The following is a 27,489-nucleotide window of genomic DNA, read 5'->3' on the forward strand; positions in this document are numbered from 1 at the left end:
ATTTGTGGAACAAGAATGTAAAGTAAGTTTCATAATAACTAAGATTTGTAAAGACTGAAATGCCAAGGAGTGCAATAACACAGACGTCGTTTTTCAAGAAATTGATGCACGGAAACTGGTGAGAGGACCTGCAAGAAAAAGCAGATGAGGTCTAAAAGGAGGTACTGCCATAATCAAACAGGAAGGGGAGAAACCTCACTTCTGGGTTATCTTGGATTAACCCGGTAGTTATCTTGGGTGAGTACTTAAGTATTTAGGAGTATGGAATCCAGTTTAAGGAAAGCAGATTCTGAAGGAAATTAAGAGAATGCAATACCCATGTCTACAAGATGTTGGGACATTGGGATTTTGATGTTAGGTGTGTAGCTACTGTTCAAAGAGTACGAAATAACATTGCATCAGTTGTTAAAGGGCACATTTGCTTCATTTATGACGTGTCTGGATGTTCCCAGTCGTAGGTAGCTACACTCCGTCATTTTGTCGAAAGCAAAGCAAAATTTGCCTTCCCAAGGGTAGTGAGTTCCTGAACATAACAGTCTCATTTCAGATCATGCAAGTTTTCTGAGATGGTGAACTACTTTAGAGGCATTAAAATCAGGACAACTTTTGAGAGAGGAGAATTTTTACCTTGATTCAGGTAAACAGCAAATACCTAGATTAAATCTCTCATTTAAGTAACTACAGCAGGAAAAAAGTTTATATAGCTAGCCATTCTGGTATGAAGTTATGGTCATCTGTCAGATTTGGGTGCTTGTGAAAGCCACCCTGACTTTAGAGAACTCAAGTTTTTAATGCCCTTAGATGTAAATGTAATCTAGATACAACTAACCTTTGCAAATAGAGAGGTTGTTTTAAAGTAAATGTCACCTTGCAGCTATTTTGCACAACTTCAAAAAGCCATCTGCTTGACCTGTTATACTCTTCAAAATGTGTTTCATAAATGGAAAATAATAGTGTAGCTTTATAAATGAGTTTATATGGCAATGATGGTATCATTTGCAAGTTCATAAACTCCTTACAACTTGATGTCTTTTGAAGAGACTGTGCTCAACAGCTTTAAATATAAATTTTAAGATAAAGATTTCTGTGCATTTTCGCTGTTATCAGTCAGTGTCTGATTAAATGCTTCCTTTTTAGGCTAAGAACTCGGGAGAACGAGCCACAATCAGGAACTGAAGGGTTGCGCGTATTACAGTGGACTAAGCCAACAAGTTTGTCACCTGGATCCACTGACTGTAAAGGTGAGAAACTGATAAAATTAGAAATGTCCTAAACTTCCTTTCATGACTGTATAAAGTGGACTACTTTGGTGCAGTGTGAATCACCTTTGTTTCCCACGAACACCAATTCATTGATTATGAATTTAGGTCCTGAGGACCAAGTGCCGGAACCTATCGGGATTATTCACCGCCCTCATGAATGAAATATATAAATTAGTATGATAAATTATGAATAAATGAATGATAATAGTGTTCACATATGAACGTAAAAAATTAAGACTGATGATAGATAAAACCAATAAAAACAATATATCGAAATTTTATTATATCTCAAAATATACCTATACTTTATCGTAAAATAAAAATAACTAAAATCTTTACTAAATATACTTTAGTCATGTCTTATTAAAAGAACCAGATTCTTTCAGATAACCCATAAGGTTATCTGCCTTAACACAATCATTTACAAATTCTATGATAGTCTTCCCAGCTATCAAGTACTTTACCCTAATTTGATTAAATCTAGGACAGCGCACCAGCAAGTGCTCAACAGATAGCTGAGCGCCTCAGTGGCGTGCTTGGTATGGTGATAGAAGTTCACTCTCGACGTGTTCAGAAGTCACGTAAAGCCGTTGGTCCCGTTGCTGAATAACCACTGGTTCCATGCAACGTAAAAGCACCATACAAACAGATAGCTGACCATCACAGTGAGCACAAACTGGGGCACTGGCTCTCTCTACAATATAACTGTGGGTGAAGCGGGTATGGTCAATCCTAAGACGTGTTAGGATGATCCCAAATCTTCTGATGCGATTACAACCAGAACTCCAAAATCAATACTTTTCCTAATATTTGTGTACTTCCTATTTGTGGATAACATTTGCGAAGTCCATCTCTGCTGCCATTTCTTACCGATGTATCTTCTAATAACTGGATGCATATCCAAATGCCTTTGTTTGTTTTGTTTGTTTGTATGGTGTTTTTACATTGCATGGAACCAGTGGTTATTCAGCAACAGGACCAATGGCTTTGTGACTTCCGAACCACGTCGAGAGTGAACTTCTATCACCAGTAATACACATCTCTCATCCCTCAATGGAATGCCCGAGAATCGAACTCGCGGCCAACGGGGTGGTACGCCAACACCATACCGACCACGCCACTGAAAGCACATCTCTCAGCATCTTTTGCTTCAGTATCAGACAGTTCGTTCCCTTCTATACCAGTGTGCCCAGGAACCCAACAAAACTTAACTGGTTTGTGGCGAACAGAAAGATAAAAAAGCCATTCCCGGGCCTTTTGAATTGAAGGATGGGTAGGGTTAAACTTTTTTGGGGCTTCTAAAACACTCCTTGAGTCACTATATATTATTGTGGATTTAAATTTATCAGATGCAAGATTTAAAGCATCAACTTTGGCTGTTGCTCCAGCAGTGAATATGGATGAGGAGCCTAGTAAAAATTTTTTTTTATATAAGACTACCCCCTCACAGCCCACTCCAACCTCTGATTTTGATCCATCAGTATATATTTTCCTGTCATTAATATGCCTCTCATCATGTTCCAAAAACTTGTTTCTGACCACTTCTTCCAGACGACCTTTCTTCTTTATCTCTTTAGTGCATACATCTATTGCTGGAATAAACCAAGGAGGAATAGGATGTTTCACTTGTAGGATCTTCTGAGTTTTCATATTTTCATCCTCCAGTTCACCCAGCTGCTCTCACTTGAAATAGTGTTGAAGATCTACTAAATCTAAAAAGAATTGAATCACGCTGTTTCAAGATCTCAAAAGAAGGATTCTCCCTTGTGCTTTTCAGCCGCATAATGTAGTACCTCAGGCCTAGCTCATGTCTCCATAGGTCCAGTGGTAGCTGATGGGAGTCTACATAGTTACTTTAAATGGGTGACGTTCTAAAAGCTCCAGTGCAAATCCTTAGCCCCATATTATGCACAATGTCCAGTTCCTTAAGTTTTAGTCTTTGAAGCAGATGAATATACTTGGAAGCCGTAGTCTAACTTTGATAAACATACTGCATTGTAAAGCCTTAACAACGATTTCTCATAAGCACCCAAATTTAAATTAGACGCTATTAATATATTTAATGTCACTTGTTAAATGGTCAATATGGTTATTCCAAGTGAACTTTTCATCAAAGACCATTCCTAAAAATTTTACTTCAGTAGAGTTAGGTAAAATAGTTCCTTTTTAAGGTAAGAGTTGGAATGGTTCCCCTAGTTCGGTACCTGCAGAACCGATCAGCGACAGTTTTTGATTCTCTTAAAAATCGAAATCCTTGCTCATTAGCCCACTTGCTTACTTTATTGATGGCTCTTTGCATGAACCTGCTAATAGAAACTGCATCATATCCTGTGCAGTACAGAGCCAGATCATCTACAAATAAAGAGCCTTTTGCTGGTGATGGTATATTTTCTGATACACACATCATTAATGGCAATAGCAAAGAGGGTGACACTAAGGACACTAGCCAGAGGAACTCCCTCTTCTTGTAAGAGAGGTCGTGATACATGATATCCAACTCTTACCTTAATATATCTTTCTGATAAAAACGAATTTACATATCTGATCGTTCATCTACATATCTGATCATTCATTTACATATCTGATCATTCATGGACAAACTTGCCATTTAGTTTTTAATTTTCTTCCAAGTCGTTTTGGATGGTGTTTTAGAGCTAATGCCATTTATGTAGCACATCCACGACGCTTTTTGCTCCTTTTGCCTTTTTAAAATATTTATTTTGCTTGGCCACAGTGCATTGGTAAAGAACTTTGGCTTGTGAGTTTCCACTCCTCTTATACTTTTATAACATTCTCTAGTGATCTTTCTCATACTGCTGCAGGTTTTGTTCCACCAAGGAACCACTGGTCTAGAGGGGTTTTCTTTCGTTGTTGGAATAGTGGCAATTGCACTGTTGATGGTAGTGTCATTAAAATAATTATATGCCTCCGAAATGGATGGAAATTATTTTACATTCTTCTCCGTGAGAGCAGACTCTTTAAATTAGGTGACTCAAATGGCTGATTCTTAACCGATTTTATATGAAATGGGAAGTGGTCACTCCCATTTGGATATTCATTAACTGACTATTCATAACCAATATAAATACTAGATGAGCAGATGCTCAGATTTTTATAATCACTTTTCCATATGACGATCAAGTTCATTATGAATCACTAGAATGGGACTGGAATGGACTGATGGACTGCAACAAACTAAGGAGGAGGGAGTAAAAGAAATTACCAAGGTACCTTAAACCTAGTTTATTGCAATAAAGTATATACATATTTACAATGAGTACAGGTTTTGGGTAGCACAAAGACAAACCATTACTATAAACATTCACAGTTGTACCTCAAATTATTATCTTAGTCCAAAATACTTTAAATGCAATCAAGTAATTATCAACTAGCAAATAAACTGATAGCAGAGTAAACCTATAACGCCATCTAAAGACCTTCAACAGCAGCAGTAACTAACATTGTAAAATAAATAAAGCTGTTAAACAGTTCATCATTAGAGTAAACATGCTCAACACCAATAATATAATAATGGTAATTCACTTGTAAGAGCCTTTCACTCGCTCATCAATAATAATAAAGATTCGATCATAATCATAGTAAGTGTTATCCTAAATTAATCAATGGGCAGTCAGTTAACACCACAGTAGTAATCATAAATCCAAAACAATCGGTCGAATCATCAAAATGATAACATTTCGTTATCAAAACAGGAACACCTCCTCAACATAGAATAATTCACCAATTCGTGAAGACGGTCTTTTGCAGTCTTCGTATCCTCTTGTTACTACTGACGAAGTCATAGACACACGCAGAAGAACACATTCTCCTGCCAAAGTAAACAGGTCGTTCACCCGTTACTCAACAAAGTTGACTGCAACTGCTCCAATCACACTGAAGACGAAGATCATCTTGCCAATTATCAAGACCATCACCTTCCCATCAACAAGGCGATTTCCTGCTGCTGCTGTTGCGTTCTCGACAGTGTTGGTAAGATGACTGTCTGCTATCCAAAACCTGACTAACTTTGGAGAAACCAGAAGGGACAAACGTCACCTCGCCTCAGTACACAAAAGTAGAGGAGGGCAGTTAACAATCATCCAACGATTGTTTCAAATGTTTTAAAATACTGTCAAACCTAGCAAGGTCAATAGCAGAGTAGATATTAGTGATATCATGACCATCCACAATACCCTCCAACATCCTACCCTTCGCATCTGCCATGTTCCCACCCCAAATAGGGTTGTGAGCATTAAAATCTCCAAGGAGGAGGAACGGAGGAGGAAGCCGATTGATCAGTAAATGAATATCATTACGTATAAGTAAAATCCAAATCAGGAGGAAGGTACATGGAGTAGACTGTAATCTGCTTGTCTAAAATGAAAGTTACTGCTACAGCTAGGAGATTAGTATTAACTGATAGCAAGGAGAGTTGCAACGATCTAAGTGCACAATTTAAGTGCAATAATTGCTGCACCTCCCTTAGCTCTACCTCCTATATATGCTGTAATTGAATCCAAGATAATATTGTGTGCTTCCAAACTTAGTTTCCTGGAGACACACAATTCCTTGGTTATGGTCATGGAGCAGTACCTTCAGCTGTTTGCTTCGGGCCCCGACCCCCGAGACCTGTACAGTTCCATTGTAGTGTTGACATGAAAACTATGTTTTGGGCTTGGTGGAAGGCCCTTTGGATGGAGCCTTCTCATTTGCTTATTTCTGTTTATAAGCATTATCAAGAGATGATTTGGAAAGGACTAGTCTTGACATGTTTGGTTTCTTATCTGTTAATTTACTTGTACCATTTTGTATCCCTTTCTTGTCAAATTGTTTGAATTCAAGCTGGAGTTCTTGCATAGAGCTTAGTACTTTATATCTATTACTAAGTGATCCAAGTTTAATTGGATTTGATGGAGGATAGGATGAGGGGAACTTCTCTTATGGTGTTTTTGCACCTAAGTCACTATTAAATCAGGCAGAGATGCAGCCTGAGACAATTCCAAGGTGGTTGGGTTGAGTGCCAACTTATCTTCCTTGGAGGTTTGCATTCTAGCCTCAACAGACCGAGATGGCTGGGCCACTACCACAGAGGTTGATGCACCTGCTACATTGAAGGGTGCTGCCACTGCACCCCTAGGTTGTCCTAATTGTCTTTTTGCAAAACCAATACTCATATTCTGCATTGGTTTTATTTAGTGCAGACTGTTCAAATTTGTAGTATTTCACAATTTTTCTTATTGGGTTTATGTTCCAGTCGGCAATTTATACATTTCACTTTTCTATTACATAAATCATCATAATGGACACCAGAGCAATACTATATACAAATTTTAACATTTTTCCAGTTTTTTGATGAGTGGTCAAACTAAAAACAATGATAGAACTGCATTGGTCTTTGCTGGAAAGGATGTACTCGTAACATTCCATTTTCAAATATGACATGAGAAGGTACTTCAGAGTCTTACAAAGGTTAAAATGATCATGTTGGCACTGCCTTTTTCACTTTCCAAACCGAAGTTGGACTCATTACAAGAATTTCTTCTTCTGTCATGTCATATAGGTCTTTATCAAATAGTCATTTCATCACTTTTAATAATTAACAAGTTCAGCATATATGCTTGGGTTGTGGACTTTTCTCTGAAGAAACCTGCAAAATTTGTAGGTTATAATTTTCCTCCTTAGCTGAAGCTACCAGCCACATAGGTTTAGGAGTTCTTACTTCTGCAGTCTGCTTTCTCTGGTTTATCTAGAGCCCATTTAGGTGGCAAATAACCATCCAAGTCTTTGGGGACTTTGTCTGTTAAGGCTCCTCATACTGCAACTTGACCGATTTGTATGGCACTTATACTACTAGCCTTTAGAGCCTCATCATGGCTACTAAGAGCAACCCAAGCTTCCCATTTAAATTCACTATCAATAAAGCTCATCCTGATTTCTGCAAGTTCCAAGCTGTCAAGAGCATTTCATAATCACAACAGACTGGTAAGTCTTCAATATGGAGCATTCTCAAATTTTTCACACAACCTGGCTGCGTTGAGGATTTAACTTTGGATGAAAATTTCTTAGAGAAGTCTGTGTCTTTGACTGAAGTAATCTACAATGAAGCATGGCTAGAGGGTCCAGAGGTGGGAAAGTAAGGATTGGGATAAGATTAGTTATTAATGTTTTTTATCAATTCATTTTTGGATTAATCAACAACATTTGGAGAATTTTGAATCTCCATGGTGGGTGCAGAGGTGGTCATCTGTGCCAGAAAAGCACCATCATAGGGCCCAGGGGTACTCGAATCTTTACATCTGCTAGACAAAGATTTGAGAGGGGAGGGTAAAAAAAAAATAAAATAAAATAAAATAAACCTGAAAACCTTGAAAAGATATAAGCCTTTCATGGGGATTATTCTTCCACCACTGGCACAAGTGAGGAACAAAATCCCAAAGTCCGCGTCCCTACCTTACCCCACAGGGGATGGCACAACATGATTAGTGGGGCCAAGTACAAGCCAAACCCACTTGATAGGACTAAAAGTATTACAAGAACACAATCATCCTCACCCGAATCACATTATGGGCAAACTGGATAGAATGCCAAGAGTCCTATACTACCCAGAACCAGACGCCTTTGAATGTGTGGTCCAGTCATGCAGAATACTTCTGCCTGATAACTCGATAACTCTGAGGTCCGAACATTATCGGGCAGTTGATGGTCCCACCACAGTTCCCACTATTTACCTTCGGATATAAACCATTCCCAGCTATGATATCTTTTCCTATTTTTCAGGTCATATAAATTTTACAAAAAGTGGAAAATTCCACAATATTACTCCAAATGAATAAATAAAATTATATGACTCTTGGAGTTATCCGACAATGAGAGTTCATATCATACTTGAGCAATGAGACAAGAGTTTGGAGAACCAGTTGTGATCTAGCAGGTGTTTCCTACGATAAAGCGACAAATCCAACGGCCTACCGAATGCCGCAGGCAGGTGCTAAACACCATTAGGCATCGAACACGAAATAGCAATCACGAAAAGTCACGTCCTTATCTTACAGACCTTAAGCTCATTCGGGTTGCCCCAGGTCCCTCAGTGTGCAAATGTATAAATCTTTAACACATTATTATTATTATTATTATATTGTCTATCACAGTCATCCTATTCGACTGGGTGGTTTCTATAGTTTGGGGTTCCGGGTTGCGTCCTGCTTCCTTAGGAGTCCATCACTTTTCTCACTGACTTAAACCCAGCAACTAATTATTGGGGTTCAAGAGCCCCTCACCACGTCAAGGTGATCTCATATCGAGGGGAACAAACACCAATTAAAAATAGCATACTGTTCGTATTATACAATAGGAATTGGAATTTTAGGCTAAAGGCCAAGCACTGGGACCACTAGGATTACATTTAGTTCTGTGATATATTGACAATATGAAGAATAATATTCTCGTATACTGACAATATGAAGATTATTATTCTTTTAGTTTTAGTTGGTATTTGATTTGTTCAAATGCAATAAAATTAGAAGTTATTATGAATTTATAGAAGTACGAGTATTATTGTGGTGCGCCAAAATCTCGGTAAAAGGCTCAACATTGTGTAATTTCACATTAAATGGACTACTAGTTCTATGATATATTAATATTAGTAAAATGTGATTCTAGTGAACACACTAAAATAATATTACTAGTACATGAATAGGACACAACAATGTACAAAATAAAAATGTTCACCCTTTAATCTAAAATAATCATATCACTCCACTGTAAGAATCTGTGCCAATTTTAACACTGTGTATCAAGTTACGGCTTAGTATTTACTAGATTAATATGATTTCAACAATTATTCTTTGTTTAATCCCGTAAGGGGTAGTGCTGTTGGTGCACATCTCGAGGTTCAGTGTAGGCATTTCTAAACTGTTTGTAGCGTTCCTTAAGCTCATAGTTGCACCCACTTTTTAACCTTTTACTTACCTTCATTCTCGCTTCCTTAATTCAGTCTTGCCGTCCAACACTTCTAACTGAAGCTTCTTAATGCAACTTTGGGGTTTTGTCCAAGTTCCACTTTCAGTTCCTTGTATTTCAACTTTCTCATATTCTGGATATCTTTATATTGTTGACTGGTTAAAAGATGATTCTGAAGGGATAATTTTTGTCTTGCAAGATTCCCATCCACAAATCTGTTTATAAGTCTTGACAGTATTGAATAACAGTTTTGAATGAAACTTTTTCTACACAGAAATTAAAATTTCGCCTGTATCTAGTTTCACCAATTTTAGGGTTTCCTCGCAATTTACTTCCTTTTTTATTTCAGTTCCAATTTACTTTATTTTTTATTGAACTGAAAGATAGGTCTGTATTATCACTGAACTAAACTTAATGTACAGGACATGTATACTGAATTAAGAGACAGGACCTTTCTATTATAATCTGTGCTACTTTTGATGTGAATGCTATTTGTAGTCAATTCAGAGTAAGGATAATTATCGTATCTGACTCACTTTGATGTCCAGTGTATTTTTACTGATCAGATAGTCGGGACGACAGTAGCACTGAAATAGTATTTGTGAACTATTGGCACTACCACATTTTTCAACTACCATGAATACTTGGGCATTACTATTGAATTAATAGCCAGGACTACATTAAGGCCTGTCCACACGATCGGGCCTGATCGGCGGACTTCCCCTCTAACGGGCACACTTGACGGGCAAACCGTCAAATTGCCCGATGGGTCTTGTAGCACAATCGCAATGGTGGTGCCCGATGGCTTGAGCTTCGACCCTGGCAGACGTACGTGAACCATATACATTTCTTTTACTGAGCCATTCTTTGCACCACATCCTCTTCTTTTTCATCACACACAAAGCAATTATCATGCTACACTATCTTCTTCTTTGCGGTAGGCACCATGTTTATCGTACCGCACTGAACACAATACTGGCATCATCGGGCACGCCCACCTCTCCATCGCCTCACCCGTGTGGACAACATTCACGGATAAGTCCGCCAGAATTTGCCCGTCAACCATGGAGCACGCCGATCAGGCCAGGTCGTGTGGACAGGCCTTTATTGATGGACTGCCTTTGAACTTCCTGGCATTTGTGTGGGGTTAGCCATATTAGGAATACTACTGTATTGCAGGTAATTATTTGGGGAGCTTTTTTTTTTTTTTCAAAAGGCCACAGTTTTCCATGTTGTAATTAACTTATCTCACATTCTTTCAGGTTATCCACAGCTAGCCATTTCTTGAAGGGGAAATTTGAAGGAAATTCTCCAAAAATGTTCTGCAACACTTTTCAGAAAGGTAGGTGCTTGATGAACATGAAATAATTTTTTTTTTTTTAAGAAGTTGGTTTTATAGAATTTCATAATGAATCGATTCAAGATTTTTACCTAAGCTTAAGATAGACTGAACAGCTGGTGAGAGTGAAAGAGAAACTGAAGCTTGTGTACTAGCAGTGCCAGTAACTTTTAGAATATTTTTAAGAAGTTTATTAATTTTGGTAAAATAATTATAAATGCAATAGAAAATGAGCTTGAATGTAGATCTTTTTCGTATTCATAACTTTATATAAAAATATTGGTATTTTGAAATTTTTTATTTTTCATTTTGTCTGTCATTTCCTAGTGATTATGGGTCCGTTGTATTTCACATATATAATGATTTGGCTTTTGAGAATTACTGTAAGAAATTCAGTAGATAGCAGCAAATTACTCTGACTGAAAATAACTGAGCCAATTAGGGGAGGTGATGAGAGACGAGACATTGTTGGTGCTGAAAAATCTTGCCAAATACATGAAAGAGATTGTCTGATCTCCTTCGACTGTTGTAAGAAAGATAATGTTCATTATATTATCAATGTTTGTATTTTCTAAATAGGAACTGGAGGAGTCTTTATATATGAGGTATCTCTGTGTGTTAAGGATATAATTGTTACCAACTAGCAGTGGAAAGCAAAAAGGCTCGCTGATGACGTCAGAAGCGAGCACCAAGTGGTGTACCGGACACTGTCCGTGTTCCTAGCATCGAAATGTCACACACTGTCTGGTGTGGAAGTATACAATGCTGCCAGGCACACGACGAACAAAGTCACTTGGTTACAGGATTTTCAAAGTCCGTCAGTTCAAAGTCTCGATTGTCCTGTTAACATGGCCAGCAGTACCTGTCAAGGAGAAAAGTTGCCACTGGGACAGAAAAGAGACCCTGCTACTAATAGAACTAGTATACTGGCAAAATCCATGCTTATGGAATGTCAAGGCTGATGTGTACAAGGATAGGAACAAACATGTCGCAGCCATCAATGAAATAACGGCGGGAATGAATAGAAGTGGATTATCTGTTACTGCTTCTGAAGTGAAGAAAAAAATAAATCCATCCGTAGTCAATATAGGCGAGAGCTACATAAACTGGGGAAATCAAAGAAGTCGGGGGCTGGTGCTGACGACATTTACACCCCCATATTATGGTGTTTTGATGATCTTTGCTTCCTCAACGATGGCGACAGCATGAGAGAATCCGTGTCAAGTATGGATAGCCAAGTGTCTCATGTACCTGAAGAAGTGTCTGATCATGAGGTGAGTACGTAATTGTCGTATATCTGTCTGTTTACCTGTCTTACATTGAGAAAAAAAAAAAAAAATATAAACCAAACCATGGCCATATTTTCTTTATTGCCATAATCCACCTTTATAGCCATAATCCACCTTTATAATACATTTGTCAACAAAGCAATGTAAAGTATGTTCAATATGCAACATTGGTGATTTGTATTATACATTACTATTATAATTTTACTCAGGAGTTATTGTAACTTAGCCTCATGTATGTATGTTTTGCCAGATCACAGCACCTTCCTCATTGAAATATTTCATATACAGATCGCGTACAATTGTGCCATTGATGGTGGAGGTTTGTTGCTCATACTTGAGCGGTAGCATTCCAGGGATGTCTTCAGTGTTTTCGTTATTTGCATCCGAATACACATTTGGGGTGACAGGTGCTGTGCGAAGGTAATTATGTAGTGCAGTGCACACTTCAAATCTGTTAGCAAGTATTCCGAATGAGTTTTCTATGGTGCGTCGAGCTCTTGACAGTCGGTAGGAAAACACACGTTGCTCAAGGTTTTGATTTCGATGAGAGAGAGGTTTCATGATATGGCGCTTCAGAAGAAATGCATCATCAGCAACGATCACATATGGTGATACTTTTGAGCTGTTAGGGAGTGTCTCATCATCTGGCATACCCACAGATCCTGTTTCAATATGCTGGTTGAGAGAACAGGTATCCCAAACTCCACCATCCGACACTCATCCATTAGTGCCCACGTCAACATATATGAAGTTTGAGTCTGCATTGGAGACAGCCATTAACACGATGCTGTGGCTTCCTTTGTAGTTGTAGTAGAAGGAGCCGCTATCAGGTGGTGGCCTTATCAGGATGTGCTTCCCGTCAACTGCTCCGATGCAATTAGGAAAGTTCCACTTCTTGGAAAACCCCTCTGCTACACGCACCCACTCCTCTGCTGTTTGGGGTGTCTGTTAATATGAGAAGAATGTTAAGGTTTTTTAAGCATTCTCAATATATATAAACTACTATCCCCCCTCCCATCTCTCTCTCTCTCTCTAAGAAAAATAATACACGTTGGCATACACTAATGGCATTTATCTATTTTCAGATTTTCAATGATCTATACTTCAACAAAATGAACATGGTTCTGTAACTCATACAACACCAACGCCTGTCACACCTGTCCCAAGTACATCACAGGATAATGTACGACCTGCAACGCATGAGTCTTCACGCATTCAGACTCAAAGTACCCGAGGGAGAAAAAGGTCTCTACCCACTAACGAGATGCATGCGATGAACAAAGTGCTTTTGGTGATGTTGTTACCAATGATTTGCAGAAGATGAATGAAGAAAATAGGATCCATGCACAGAAACTAATTTCTGAGGTACTTTATCTGGGAAAATTAATGTCTTTATTGAAATTGGCATTAACATATTTACAATAAAGCTGTGAAAGTAACAGTCATAGTATGTGTTTGTCCCAGGTTTAGAAACTATTCATGAAGAACTTTACATATGTGTAAAGATGTAGTTTTACCCAACGGGTTGCACTTCAAGGTGGGTAATGTACGAGTAGCCAAACACCAAGCATGTAGCTTTTTTTACATACACATAACAGGATGTATATTGTATGTAATTAATCTCGCGTCTATGCTCAACTGTAGGGATGTACTTCACATTATGCAAGTCATTTTCATTACCTTCATAATATTATATGCACCGTCACGATCAAGCATTACTTACCTTTAAGTATGGATCCTTAAGCACATTATCGATGGCTTTGCACGTATCAGGAATGATTGCAGACGGACTCGGTTTTGAAATTCTTGTACTGAATTGAAGGGCACTGTAGGAGCACCCGGTGGAAAGATACATCAACGTTGCTTCCAGACGTGCTGCAGGTGAAATGCTCTCCCTCATACAGGTGTCCTGCTTGGTTATAACAGGTTTAACCTTTTCCAGTAAATCGTAGAAAGTATTTGGGTCCATGCGCATATAGTTCGTGAAGTCCGATTCATAGCCAGTTCTCAATTCTTGAAAAACGGTTGCATGGCTTCCCCTTTCATTTCGTTTGTGCAACCAGTCCTTGCACCATACCCTTCTTGGCATCTCCTCCTCCTCCTCACAGAGTACAGCAATGATCATACTGCATAGTGCAATTTTTTTGGCCTTGTTTTTTTTCCTGTGTACCATGGTAGTGATGTACTGCACCAGTCGTCCAAGGCCACACACTGAATTAAATGCCTGAGTTACCAACGGACATCACCTTCGAACATTGTCCACCAGTCTATGCCCTGTGAGCAGATTCGAAACGGTGGTAAACACCCTCATCTGGTACCACTGCTTGTTGCCAGGTCCGCTTCCATCGTTTCACCTCTTATGACGTCATCCTGCTTCTCCTGTGATATGGTAACGATTTTGTCCGTCGAACATAGTTCGATCGTGTAAACACACCTTTACAGGTGTGATATCAGCTATTAGGTAGTCATGGATATAATTTGACCATCCTATATTGAGAAGTCATGTATGTTAAAAGGCTAGTTTTTCATTACTTTACTTATGATTTGCAGTATCCAGAAGGTAATTGTTCAATATATGCTTGCCCGGGTGAGTGTGATAGTAGGTGGTGGTTACTATTTTCAGTCATTTTTCTGAAGTTCATATATCATCATCATCATCTTTTGACCTTATAGTCCCACTGTATAGCAGGTCAGCTGCTCGTGTCGACTTTCTCCATTTATTTCGATTCCTTGCATCTTATCTTCTTTCCCCCGTCCCACCTCACCCATATCCCTCCTCACCACATCCATCCATCTGATCCGCTGACGCCCCACACTCATCCTCCCCATCACTGGCATGTTCTTAGCTCTCTTGATTGGTTCCACTTCCTCTGTTCTTATTACATGGCTATAGTATCACGGAAGCTCTTATTACACGGCCATAGTATTTCAGACGAGCTTCCTTATCCTTTCCTTTACATTACATATAGTATACTACCACACATTAGTCGTATATATCTCGACTCTTCCCTCCTTTCCAGTATAGTTGTGATACTCCAGCAATCCATCTCACCATCCTCATCTCTGTTCTTTCCAACAGTCCTTCCTCTTTCCTTTAAAGTGCCCAAGTTTTTGCCCCATATAATAGTATAGGCCTGATAACTCATAAATCTTCATTTTGAGCCTTAATGACATTTGTCTAAAACAACTCGAGTTACTTTTCTCCATTTTCACCAAGTTTCTTCAATTCTGTCTCGCAACTTTCTCAGTACCTCCCTCCTCTCTCATTACAGATCCCAAGTCCTCTACTACTAATCATTACCTGTCTTTCCATTAATCACTTTCAATCCTTTCCTTTCCTTTCCAAGGCTCCTTTCCATGCTTAAACCCCTTCTTACAGTTCTCCTGTGTCTGCTATAATGACTAAATCATCAGCAAATATTAGTTCCCACAGTTCTTCGTTGTTCCTTAATCTGATGTCAGTGTCTATAACGACGAGGAAAAGAATGGACTTGAGCTGATCCCTGATATAGAGGCCAACCTCCATGGGGAAATAACTGTCTCCCCATATTTTGTCTGCAGTGGCTCTTGCCCCCCCTCATACATCACCTTCACTAACCTTGCCATCTTCTCTGGTACTCCTCTCTGTCATATGCCTTTTCAAGATCAACAAAACACATGTAAACTTTCCTATTTCCTTCTAGATACTTCTCTCGGACTTTGTTTTACTATAAAAATGGCATTCACTGTGCTCTTTCCTTTCATAAACCTAACCTGCTGCTTATGTATATATCTGTCAACTCTCGCAACCTTCCTGATACTATTCTTTCTAGTATCTTCAATATATGCTCCAAAAGTTTTATTCCTATGTAGTTCCCAGTTTAATATTTCTCCTTTTTGTATATACATTTCAATCTTCCAACCATCATTCAAGTACCTTGGCATTTCCTCTACATCCTAGATATTTTCAAACACTGTGTGCAACCACACTTTTCCTAGATTTCCCAGTGCTTTAATTATTTCTAATGTTACTTCTGACTTTCCTGCAGCTTTATTTACTTTTTCTTCCTTTATAGCATTCTTGACTTCACTCTCTCTGATATTTGCTATTGGTCCTTTTACTGGAGGAACTTTTTCCAGTTTTTCACACTCATTCTCATTGTTTAATAGCGTCTCTCCATCTTCTGTTGACTACCTCTTCCGCAATCAAGATATTTCCACTTTCATCTTTAATAATTCCGACCTCTCCTACATTCTGCCTGTCTTTTCTTCTCACTTCTGCAATTCCGTAGATTATCTTTTCTCCCTCAGGTGTTCCCATTATCTCCCTCAGGTGTTCCCATTATCTCATACCATTCTCTCCTGGCTTCTCCCTTTGCAATTACTACCGCTCTTTGTTTCCCTCTTTGTCTGTCTATACTCCTCTTTTGTTTGGTAGTTATCTTCTATCCACCCTCTTCTGGCTATACTCTTTTCCTTCACAGCTATTTGAACCCTTTTGTCTCATTTTTGCCCACTTTTGTATGTTACCAGATGACTTCTCCTTTTCTCTAACTGTGTATTATTCAAGATTACCAGATTCTTAGCTTCTGTTAATTCCAATAATCTTTCACCTTCCTGGTTTTTTTTCTTTCCAAACCACCACCTCCATGTATTTTTTCAAAACCATCAGAACTCTCCCCTACATGGGCATTCATGTTCTCAGATAACACTAGTAGTTCACTTCTTGGAAACACTCTTGATATATGTATTCTAATTTCTCTCCGAATTCCTCCTCCTCCTCATCACTATTCTCTTGTTGAGGGGTGTATGCCAAGATGATATGCCATACTCTCCTATCTTTGCTGGACCTCTGTGACATTTTCCTGCAAATCTGAAGTTCATATATGATCAGTAACCAAAAGTTCATTAGTATAGTTGGAAGGAATAGATTTTACTGATTTTATGAATACGTTCGTATGGGTCAGTACAGTTAGGAATAGTAGTTATGTCGAGTCAAACCTGTAAGGTATTCAAACCTGCAAGGTATTAACTGTAACATAGTGTCAGTAATAGTTTCAGCTGAAGTACAATGATTTCTGTTATTTCCCTCACTGTGTCTCATAAAGTAGCTTCCACTGTGTTAGAGACCTGGAGCTAAGCTTCTTATTTATTCCTTATATATTTTTTATTTATTTGTATCGGATTTTCTTTTGAGATTCAATTTATTACTGTTTTGAAGTTTCACATTATTCAAATTTATAATATTTTTGAGGGGTCTCATTATTCTAATGTTATGTTCTATTTGTTGGTACTTTAACTTTTAAACTTGGGTTACTAAAAGGCTTTGTTTAATATAGGGGTGATTTTAATTTATTGGTTTTAAAAGGCTTTGTTTAATATAGGGGAGATTTTAATTTATTGGTATTACCTCAAATTTTATGACATTATTTCTTTACCATCGACGAATACTCCATGAATTTTGTACAAAGCTTGCCACGAAAATAATGTATCTTCCCTAGCATTTAACATAAATCAATTATAAGTTTATGCTGTAAATACTGAATAGTAATCCTATCAAACATTATTATCATGGTTTTCATATTTCAAGACGGCCGTCATGTGAAAATTTCAACTTCCAAGTGCTGCTTTAAGAGCACTTCAGTACGTATTATGTCAAATATATTGTAGAAGTTAACCATGTTTTAACATTGCTTGAATCTTTCAGCTTTATAAATACCATTCTTTTGAAAAGTCTTAGCAGCAGGGCAAATAAACTCTCAATTTCCAAATGTCCTCAAGATTAGCAGATTACAAAGCCTACACTACACCAGACATCCCACCCCCAGTGACAAGAGTTTAAGAAGAAAAGATACTAATGCAACAAGTCATTAAAGGTGAAGTTTCACCTGTGACTCAGCCTGTGATAGACATGGTGTACTTCGGTTAGGAAGAATAGGGGTAATTTTAACAAAACTTGTGCCAGCAAAGGGAATATCTGAAGGATGCCAATTGCTGTATTCAGATATTCAGATATTAATATTCAGAGGTGCTGAATAAAAATAAAACAAATTTCTTAAACTAAAGTCTTTTAAAGGCTTCATACCATTAATGTCAGCAAGTTCAACTGATGATGGTCAGGCTGCAATGCAACAGCCATAAGAACAAGTTAGATAAGGTAAGGTACCTGCCTGGTCAAAACAACTAAAAACAAAAACCATTTTATAAAGTTCAACTGGGTGTGTATACTTAACTATGTAATAAGACCAATCAGAGTTCAACACAGTGGTGCCCCTTCATCACCTACACGATGTAGGCTTTCGTTTCAGTAACAGTCTGCTATAGTGAGTTTCATTTTGGGAAAACTTCGTTATGAAGCATGTCTTGATAAAACAAACGGTGGTGCTATAGGGCTCGATGACAAAACCATCCCATCCTGAAACTACATGAACTACACCAACTTACTCCAACAGTACTGGGTGGTTTGGAATGGACAAGTATCTGCTTCGAGTCTATATAAGGTCAGACATAAGGGCAATCTTGGGAAAACAAAGGACAGGTAATGGTGCCAGTTGGCTGTCACACTTATCAGTATAATCTTGGAAAGGAAGACTGCAGCAAAGATTTGCCTAATGGACTCAACTTTTGACATGGGTAACAGCAGGTGAAACCGTAACCTTGCCAAAGTGCAGGCAAGCTGGTATCCCAAAGTCAAGACAGAGTTCTAAGGTCACTTAAGGACCAATGATGAATGAAGGTGTCCAGCATGAGAAAGATTAGTCAAGCACCCATTGAAGATGTGGCAGAGAACTCTCAGCTCAAGTTACAGAATAGCTCGAATGTGTCAGAGAAGGAACATTCCAGGCAGATGAGACTGAATTATATAGATTTACATTGTACTCAATGCTTAAGCTAGGTCACCAGCGTTAAAGGTGTAAGGGAAATTGGTTATGGGCCCAAAACACTGTTGTGAGAAGAGATATTAACAAGTTTAATTCAGTTCAAGAAAAGTGATTCAGACTTGAAGTCTGAATCACCCAAAAGCAAGCCAACTGCATAAGGTCGAGATGGTTGACCACAAAGAAGGACAACTCAAGAAAGACCTTGCTCAACGTCGATGGAAACCGTGCTACCACCACATTGATGGGGAGGGGCCTGTTCAAGGCAAAGGAAGGAAGGCAAGATATAAGTGATGGAATTACACAAGGGTGTATCAATGCAAGCCTGGCACAGAAGACTAGTGCTTGTAAAGACATGCTCTGGTAAAGATACCCACATTAATCAGAACTGAAGAAAAAAGACCCACATTAATCAGAACTGAAGAAAGAAGCCTGTGGAAGGTGCGACATTGGGAAAGTTTGACACACTGTCCTGTCGAGGTGCATATTATGCAATTGTTTTCACCATTGACTACTCATGACCTCACCATCATGCTGATGAAGACTAAGGGAGAGGCATCACAGAAAATAATAAAGCTCAAGAACTAGGAGGCGGCCCTGACTGAGAAGCTTATGAAGATTACGACAGAGTTTGAAGAGAATATGTGGATGACTTCTTGAACAAGATTAGAGTTTGGTATCAGAAGAGCATTCCATACTGCCAACAACAAAATGGTGGAAGTGAAAGGCCAAATTGTACCCTGCTCAAAATGGGCAGAAGCATGATGGCAGAAGTTGGAGCAGACAAGAAGTTGTGGTGCGAGGCTCTGTCAACTGTAGCACACAACTGGAATAGAACACCCAGCAGTTCAATAGACTTCCAAACCCAATTGGAAATGGTCATGAAGACAAAACTCAACATGTCTAAGCACACAAGACCTTTTGGATGCAAAATACAGCCCATAAGGGAGGTATATAAGAAACTTAATAAAAAGTCAGTGGAATACATGATGCTGGGATATGAAGAAAATACTAAAGATGGGTAATGCCTATATAACTTGGTGACAGGGGAAATCATTATAAGAAGAGATGACATCTTCCATGGAGAAGTGAGCTGAGAAGCTTCCCTATCAAGAAAGAGTGAGTACTACATGAATGACTCTACTTCGATTCAGGAGGAGAGGAAATCAACAAGGAAGAGCCAGCGCTTCAGGAGATCCCTGTGTTGCCGGAGGAAGAGCAAGAACCTGTAGTACCATCAGTACTAAGAAGATCTACCTACCCATGTCCACAACCCAAAGAAATGTAACTATGTTGAGTAGCTATCTGCCATGTGTCCTTCGCACTACCTTAGCTGCCCCTACTGCACTTAGAGTAAAAAGTAAAAGGCCCAAGAGTGCCAAGAAAGCCCTCTATAGTCAAAAGTCTAAGTGGGAGGAGCTGAAAAGACAAAGAATTAAACACTTGGGAGCCAACATCAAGAACTCGGGAGAGGACAAAAGCTTTATTGAAAGGTATGGAATTGATTACCATGAAACACATTCTCCAGCTATAAACAGAAAAATCATCAGACTCTTGCTAGAACTAAAATGGAGAAGGGATGGAATTGCAAGCACGCTGATGTGATACCAGCTTACATAAACAGCGACATTACTAGAGGAAGTCTACCTGAGCAGCCTCAAGGTTTTGAAAATGGCAACTGGAGGATAATGTGTGTAGGCTGAACTCAATAAGTGTTTTTTTTGTATGTACTAAAACAAACAGGCCAAGAGTGGTAAAAGATGATCAAAATTCTCATTGACATTGGATTCAAGCCTTCCCATGGAGACCACTGCCTGTTCATACACACCAAAGCAAGAAGGTGTATGTATGCCTGTACATTTGATGACTAGCTGTGCTACATAATATCAAGTGGTTTAAGGAGATGCTAAATATGGAAGCTGAGATCAAGTGAGCTTGGGGAGATCTCAGGAAATCTATCTCTAAGGATTCAGATATTATACAACAGTAGCATTAACATTGGTCAGTGTGCCTAGGTGTAACAGATATTAGAAGAATTTGAACTTGCTGAGGGTCAAGGAGTTGTATTGCCCCTTCAGTGCAACCTCTTCAACTCGAGGAACGAGGCAGACTGTGGCTGCAAAGATTATGCTTATAGAGGGGTCAATGGCATGCTGCTGTACGTATGGCAAATGGTATGAGGCCTGACTTGTTGAGCTTTGTTGTAAATTATCTGAGCCAGTTCATGTCTGGGCCTAAGTGGAGATTATATTTAGAAGCAGATTTTACCAATGACAAGTCAGATAGGAAATCATTCAGCAACCTGGTGATGATGATGGCTGGAGGACCTGTGGAGTGGAGGTGCAAGAAGCAATCCATTGTGACACTCTACACAACATGCCGAGTACATAACCATGGCTTTGGCTGTCCAAGAATCTTTTTGGCTGAAGAACATCTTAAATGAGGTTGGGGCTAGTTAACTGCACAAGCAGCCCTGCATTCAATCGCACATCATTAGTGCATTGCCTTTGGCTGAGAGAGATGTGGTTAATGACTGGTACAAGGCATTAGTCATGAAATATCATTTCATAGGGACTGATCTGTGTGGAGTACATTTTATCTACTGACCAAGTCCCTGACTTGCAGGAAGATGCATGAAATCTCTGCAAGAATTAGTGATTATTATCCCTTACGTGCCAAATATTTTTCAATTTATGACTCATTGTATCCTTTGTTTAAGCCTTATGAGTATTATTCATGGTTTGTTCACAAGCAAGCAAGAATCCATGTCTATGGAGAACACAAGCTTTATGATTCCCTTTCAGTACATGTTCACTATAGACAGGGAGTCTTGTTTGCTTGTGAAGAAACCATAAAGGATTAAACAAAGTTACAATGAGTAATAAATAAAAAATATTTGCCACTTGAGGGATAATAATCAGTCCAGTTCTTATAGAGAGATTTCTTGTCTTCCTGCCAGTCAGAGGCTTGGTCAGCAGATAAGTAAAGTTATCATGTGACATCACATACTGCACACGGATCAGTCCCTTCTTAATATACAGTCCTCTTTGAAATGATACTTCACATCTAATGCCTTGTAGCAGTCATTAACTATATCTCTCTCTCAACCATATACAATGCACTGGTGTTGTCCGATTGAATGCAGGGCTGCTTGAACATTGAAGATGTTCTTCAGCCAGAGAGATTCTTGGGCAGCCACACCCATAATTATGTACTCAGCATGTTGTGTAGAGAGCGTCACAATAAATTGCTTCTTGCAACTCCATTCCACAGCTCCTCCAGCCATCATCACCACCTGGCCGCTGAATGATTTCCTATCTGACTTGTCACTGGTAAAATCTGCTTCTAAATATGATCTTCCACTTAGGCCCAGACAGGAACTGGCTCAGATAACTTAGACCAAAGCTCAATAAGTCAGGCCTCACACCATTCACCACATAAAGCAGCACGCCATCGATCCTTCTATAAGCATACTCTTTGCAGTCACAGTCTGCCTCATTCCTTGAGTTAAAGACGGTTGCACTGAAGGGGCAGGCAACTCCTTGACCCCTCAGCAAGTCTAAATTCTTCTAATATCTGATCCACGTAGGCACACTGACCAATGTTAATGCTACTGTTGTCTAATCACTGAATCCTTAGAGATAGGAAATCTGATATCTCCCCGAGCTCTCTGATCTCATCTTCCATATTTAGCATCTCCTTGAACCACTGATATTATTTATATAGCACAGCTAGTCATCAAATGTACAAGCATGCATACAACTTCTTGCTTTGGTGTGTGTGAACAGGCAGTGGTCACCATGGGAAGGCTAAAACCCATGCCAATGAGAATAACTTTGATCTTCTTTTAACACTCTTGGCCTTTTTGTTTCAACCCATATAAACATGGTATTTTCATTTTAAAATAAGTTTTTAAATATACTTACCTGGTAGTTACATATATATAGCTTTAACCCGCCGATTCGTCGCGTGCACAGCAGAAATTCAAAATTCGCGGCTATCGCCGATGGACGGTCAGGTGATCATACCTGTGCTCCTTCTATCCAGGTACCTGGAACCATTCCCATTTGTTCTCAGAAATTCCATGCCCCTGTTCTCAGAGGGGAGGAGGGAGGGACCTTTATATATATGTAACTACCAGGTAAGTATATTTAAAAACTTATTTTAAAATGAAAATACCATTTTTAAATATCTAACTTCCCTGGTAGTTACATATATATAGCTGATTGACATCTTTGGTGGTGGGTTAGAGAACCTGAACACCGTTGGGAATTCTTAAAATTATTAATCGCTACACTTTAGCTGAACTAATAATCTGGTTCTTACCTGATAAGGAAGCTGGCTTCAAAGTTTTCCTGCCTCATTAGCCTGCATTCCTTGAGAGACCCAGCAATCCACCCAGGGGGCTGTAGAAAGTCTCTGTGGGGCTGTCACACGGTTCTCGACCTTAACATGACTAGACCACCACCCTTGCTATCCCAGCAAAGCCATGGACAATTAGCTGACCACCTGACCAACTAACACACTAAAAACACAAACCATAAAAACCTAACCTAGACTTGCATCCCAGACTGTGGAAGGTTGCATGAACCTTCACAGACAACCTGTGATACCAAGTTCAAGAAAAAGCAAGGGTATAAATAAGGTTATGGGTAAGAGGCAGTAGCACCTTCTCCAAATGCGGCGCCGGAGGCAACGTACGGACCCAGGGAGCAACAATCTTCATATTGGGTCTGTACCTCTTTGAGGTAACAATCTGCGAAGATAGACTTGCTTCTCCAAAAAGTCGCTTCTAAAATAGCTTTCATCGACTTGTTGTGTCTATACGCCATTGAAGTCGCCACAGCTCTTACTTCGTGCGCCTTGACTTTGAGGATTGGGAAGCTTTTCTCATCACAGTTCTGGTGAGCTTCCCTTATCAAGTCTTTGATAAAGAACGTCAGTGCGTTCTTCGACATAGGTAGTGAAGGCTTCTTTACCAAACACCAGAGGTTGTCCGTCTGTCCTCCTAAGTGTTTGGTTCTCTGTATATAATACTTTAGGGCTCTCACTGGACAAGGGCCTTTCGCCTTTTCCTGTCCTACTAAATGAGATAACCCTGGAATGGTAAAGGATTTAGGCCATGGGTGAGAAGGATTCTCATTCTTGGGAAGAAAGCCTAGTTGCAGCGAGCAGACTGCATTCTCCCCACTGAAGCCTACATTTTTGCTAAAGGCTTGCAACTCCCCTATCCTCTTGGCTGTTGCCAACGCAACCAGGAATGGGTCTTCTTGGTGAAGTCCTTCCATGAAGCCTTGTCGAGGGTTTCGAACCTGCTCGAGGTTAGAAACGTCAGGACAACATCCAAATTCCAAGAGGGGGTTGGATTGTCCTTTCTCTTAGTCGTCCTGAAAGACCTTATGAGGTCCGAGAGATCCTTGTTCCCCGATACGTCAATGTTCCTATGACGGAAGACGGATGCAAGCATACTGCAGTATCCCTTGATGGTAGAAACCGCTAGTTTCTGTTGGTTTCGTAAATATAACAAAAAGTCTGCCATTTGAATTAGAGAGGTATTGGAAGAGGAAATGTTTCTAATCCTGCACCATTCTCTAAAGACGTCCCACTTAGATTGGTACAACTTGATCGTGGACGTCCTCCTCGCTCTTGCGATTGCTCTTGCAGCTTCCCTCGCAAAGCCCTTTGCTTTTGCCAGTTTTTCGATAGTAGAAAGGCAGTTAGATTGAGAGGGAGGAGATTTTGATGGTCTCTCTCTAAATGTGGCTGTTTGAGTAGATTGCTCCGACAGGGTAACGATCTGGGGATGTTCACCAGCCACTCCATCACTTCCGTGATCCAGGGTCTCGTGGGCCAAAACGGAGCTATCAGTATCATGCAGCCGTTGGTCGATTCCCTGAACTTCTTCAAGACTCTGTCTAAGATCTTGAATGGGGGGAAGGCGTACGTGTTTAGTCCTTCCCAATCCATGAGAAAGGCGTCCACTGCCACTGCTTCCTGGTCTGGGACTGGCGAGCAGTAAACAGTTAACCTCTTTGTTCTCTGCGTCGCAAAGAGGTCTATTGACGGTTCTCCCCACAGATTCCAAAGCCTGTTGCATACCTCGTGATCTAGGGTCCATTCCATCGTGAGAACCTGTCTTCCTCTGCTGAGGAGATCCGCCCTGACGTTCCTCTCCCCTTCTATGAAGAGAGTTAATAGGGTAATGTTCTTCTCTTTCGCCCACAATAAGAGATCTTTTGCTGCCTCACAAAGGGAATCCGAACGAGTGCCTCCCTGTTTGTTGATGTAGGCCAACGCTGTGGTGTTGTCCGCGTTGACCTGAACTATCTTGTTCTTGACTTCCCCTTGGAAGTGCAAAAGCGCTAGATGAATGGCCACTAGCTCCTTCACATTTGTGCCATTCTTTCTGATGGTCTTGCCATAGACCAAAGATCTCGTCCTTCCCCAGTGTTGCACCCCATCCCACATCCGATGCGTCTGGGTTCTTCTGTTGAAGTTCAAGACCCTCTTGAAGTTTGTTGGGATCGTCCCACCAACTCAAATGATTCTTGATTCCCCGAGGGATCGGAATTCACATCTCGAGGTCTTGGTCTCTTGTCCAGTAACTTGCTAGATGAAACTGAAGTGGACGTAGATGTAGTCTTCCCAGGGAGACGAATTGCTTGATCGAGGAAAGGGTCCCCAGCAGACTCATCCATTCCCTCGTCGAGCAGGTCCATCTCCCTAGGAAGAGCTTCACCTTTCTTAAGCACTCTAGAATGCGATTCGGGGCTGGTAAAGCCCAAAAAACCACTGACTGAATCCTCATCCCCAGGTAGATGATGTCTTGTGAAGGAGTCAGCTGTGATTTGGCTAGGTTCACTAAAAGTCCCAGCGGTTGCGTTATCGTCATAGTTACTTGTAGGTCCTCCAGACACTTTTCTTGCGACTTGGCTCTGATTATCCAGTCGTCAAGGTACATCGATATCCGTACAGCTTCCAGATGTAACCAAAGGGCCACGTTTGAAACTACTAGAGTGAAAACGTAAGGAGCCGTGTTTAGTCCAAAACAAAGTGCTCTGAACTGATACGTTGTTGCCTGATGAACAAATCTCAGATATTTTCTGTAATTCGGGTGGATTGGGACGTGGAAATATGCGTCCTGCAGGTCTGTCGACACCATCCAGTCTCCTTGTCTGGTGCCTGCTAGGACTGACGCTGCTGTCTCCATAGCAAACTTGACTTTGTTTACAAACTTGTTCAGTGGACTTACGTCCAGCACGGGTCTCCAACCCCCCCGAGTTCTTTGGTACTAGAAATAGTCTGTTGTAAAATCCCTCCGAAGAGGGGTCCTCTACTATTTCTATCGCCGCTTTTGACAGCATCTGATTGACTTGTTCTTGCAGAGCTGTTGCTTTGCTTCCTGAGTAAGTGGCAGTCAACTCTAACGGTTCCGATGAAAGAGGGGGCTTCCTTAGGAAGGGGATCTTGTATCCTTCCTTCAGAACTTCGATTGTCCACTTGTCCGCTCCCCTTTGGCTCCACTCTCACCAGTAGTGGGATAGCCTGGCTCCCACTCGTGTCTGGAGGTTGTCGAGATAATTTTTTGGTTTTTGGTTGCAGTTTAGGGATTTTCCTAGGTTGTCCTGCAGCTGTCCTCTGGCTTCCTCTCGCAAGAGCTCTCCCACGAAAGGGCTGACGCATGGGAGGAGCCTCCTTCTCCTTTCTGGCTAAAAAGTTAGCCGGAAGAACTTTTCTCGCAGTCCTGGTGATTAAGTCTTGCGTCGCTTGTTGCGCAAGAGCAGCCGACAAGTCCTTTACCAGCTCTGAAGGGAAGAGCTGTTTGGTTAACGGAGCATATAAAAGCTCTGACTTCTGTGCCAGAGTCACTCCTGACAAAAGGAAGGAACATAGCATAGCCCTCTTCTTGGATGCCAGCTGTAAAAAGGGCCGTTAGTTCGACAGTACCGTCCCTTACAGCTTTATCGAGACAGGCAATAAGATGCATCTGTGTCTCGTTCTTGTCGTCCGTCACATCAGCGAGAGCTCCGAGAGTCCAATCCATTAAGCTGAAGATTTCAATCGTCCTGAAAATGCCTTTCAGCAAGTGGTCTATCTCTGAACAGGACCACATAACTTTAGCCTTGGTCATGGCCGTTCTACGCGATGCGTCTACGAGCCTGGAGAAGTCCCCTTGGGAGGAGGCAGGAACTCCCAAGCTGAGAGCCTCCCTAGTCTCGTGTATCACACGCTCGATCGAGAAGCCAATCTCGTAGGTGGGAAGGAAAAAGTTGTCCTACCCTGTTCCTTCTTCTTCACAATCCACTCATTCAAGGTTGAAAAGGCTCTCTTAACAGATCTGGTCAAAACCATCTACTTGCAGGAGGAAGACTTCTGAGGTCTACCCTTCAAAAATTGAGAGGGCAGACTTCGAGGAACTGCTTGCTGGAAGTCTTTCGGATACAAATCTGCCAAGACCGCAAGTAATCTCTTGAGATCCGTTTCATGCAGATTTTCTTGCGTCTCGTCGTCCGAGATCTCTTCCAGCAGATTGACGTTATCCGAAGTCGAATGAGCGGGAGAATCACATAAGTCATCCTGTTTGTGTGCGTCCTGTATGTGTCCAGCATGCTGCGAGGGAGCGTCACAATCCTTGACGCCTCCCGTCACGCGTCCAGCTTGCTAGGAGGGAGCGTCTACGATCGCTGCAGCTTGCAGCGAGTCCGCGTCTCGCCGACAGTAAGCGTCTCTCTGAACAGATTCCGGTCGTATCCTCTTGCTTGGTCTGTTGACGTCCTTGGGTT

General features: G+C 40.5%; 2 long non-coding RNA genes across 4 annotated transcripts in view; one reads left to right on the forward strand and one right to left on the reverse strand.

Annotated features, from left to right (window-relative positions):
* LOC135205378 (uncharacterized) lies at positions 1-10,571 on the forward strand. The gene is made up of 3 exons (XR_010312526.1): positions 1-237; positions 1,138-1,241; positions 10,484-10,571. It is a non-coding gene; the product is annotated as an uncharacterized LOC135205378 (long non-coding RNA).
* The window catches only part of LOC135205302 (uncharacterized), a 26,676-nt gene continuing 9,705 nt past the window's right edge, over positions 10,519-27,489 (reverse strand). For all 3 annotated transcript variants that reach the window (XR_010312514.1, XR_010312522.1, XR_010312516.1), the window contains exons 2-3: positions 13,573-16,701; positions 10,519-12,794 (exon numbers count right to left, since the gene is read on the reverse strand). This is a non-coding gene — a long non-coding RNA (uncharacterized LOC135205302). The remainder of the gene's footprint in view (positions 12,795-13,572; positions 16,702-27,489) is intronic.

This window comes from Macrobrachium nipponense, chromosome 11 (genome assembly GCF_015104395.2).
Source record: "Macrobrachium nipponense isolate FS-2020 chromosome 11, ASM1510439v2, whole genome shotgun sequence".
NCBI lineage: Eukaryota > Metazoa > Arthropoda > Malacostraca > Decapoda > Palaemonidae > Macrobrachium > Macrobrachium nipponense.